The sequence below is a fragment of the Sinocyclocheilus rhinocerous genome, unplaced genomic scaffold, assembly GCF_001515625.1.
Source record: "Sinocyclocheilus rhinocerous isolate Xijiao unplaced genomic scaffold, SAMN03320098_v1.1 C36607126, whole genome shotgun sequence".
Taxonomy (NCBI): Eukaryota; Metazoa; Chordata; class Actinopteri; order Cypriniformes; family Cyprinidae; genus Sinocyclocheilus; species Sinocyclocheilus rhinocerous.
This window is the reverse complement of record NW_015783986.1, coordinates 1-1372: the sequence shown is the minus strand read 5'-3', so window position 1 is coordinate 1372 and position 1372 is coordinate 1. Positions and strand designations below refer to the sequence as shown.

The following is a 1372-nucleotide window of genomic DNA, read 5'->3' as shown; positions in this document are numbered from 1 at the left end:
ATATATATATATATTTGTGTTGCCAAAGAAGTGCAAAATAACACAATAAAGCGAAATCTCATCCCTCGCAGGTTATTACATTAAATAACACATTCAATATTTAGCTTCGGAGACGAAGCAGCAAGTAAATAAATATATAAAATATATAAAAATGAAAACATACGCTCCCGGAAGGTTACCTGGCAACGCGCACACGGCGTAATTAATATTCATGAGTAAAGCGCTTCCCATAGTAGAATCCGTAATTTAGCGTGTCGCATCACGAGTCCGTCCATACGAGTCCCGAAGCGGCAGAAGAGGCATGATTTTCCAAGCGTTGGCTGCTCTTTTACCGCTTATAAACAGACACACGCAAGACTAGCGAAAACACGACCAGATTTAAACGTTTTTTTTCTTCATTTTCAAACGCATTTTGTTCATTTCCTGCTATATAAACTTCTCTATTAGCTTTAGCCAGGTAGCTTGCATCTGGAAATTGGACAAGTATGATCAGCCTGGCGGTGGATTAATCGGCCTATTTTAACAGAAGATTCATTTTTCTCATGTGAAACCGCGATGTCACATAGTGTAGTAAAGATTGCTTGTTGTTTGTGTTGTTCCAAAGGCGCTGTCTGAAGTTGATGTACGTTAGGTTTGTAAAGCTGAACAAAATCCAGGAAAACTGGAGATCACAGCCAGGAAATCTCTTCAGGAGAGAAGACTAAAGCCTTTTCTGCCTTCAAACTCATCAGTTTAGACCAAATCAAGACCGAACAAAGAGGACATCCATCCAAAGCCTTTTCATTTCATCTACAGAAAGAGAATAAAGCACACACACAAAAAAACTAAACAAAACAAAACAGGCTGATATGATGTTTCCACAAGCCAGGCACTCGGTAAGTGTCTCATTCTCCTTCATTCATGCTGATTGTCACACAGCAGGTGATGTGGGCATACAATCACTTGCAGATTGGTGTATTTTACAGAGCATACCAACACAAAAGTACCATTCTATTTATATCTATAATGTTTTGTGAACACGAACCCTGATAATACCATGTTTTTCTTACAAGCACCATGGGAATACTATGTTTTTGGAAATGGTACAGTGGTAAAACTATGTTTTTTGACATGTGCCATGGCAATACCTTTGTTTTTAGATGTATCCCCTTACAAAAATGTACTTTGGCAGTACCATTGTACAGTGATTGTATCAGATGGTACTTTGCTATTTACCTGTTTATATATGAAATTCAAGCTTTTTGTTGTGTTCTTTGAAATATGCTGGCGTTACATGTAAATACCATGATTTTTGAATATGCTAATGATTCAGTATCATGGTATTACCATTAGTACACTGTAAAAAATGACCGTGAATTTAACGGTAAAAGAC

The 1372-nt window shown here is 37.4% G+C and overlaps 1 long non-coding RNA gene across 1 annotated transcript; it reads left to right on the top strand.

The window, feature by feature from the left end:
* Positions 1–244: 244 nt before the first annotated feature.
* Positions 245–824, top strand: LOC107736300 (uncharacterized). The gene is made up of 2 exons (XR_001639630.1): positions 245–483; positions 605–824. It is a non-coding gene; the product is annotated as an uncharacterized LOC107736300 (long non-coding RNA).
* Positions 825–1372: the final 548 nt, after the last annotated feature.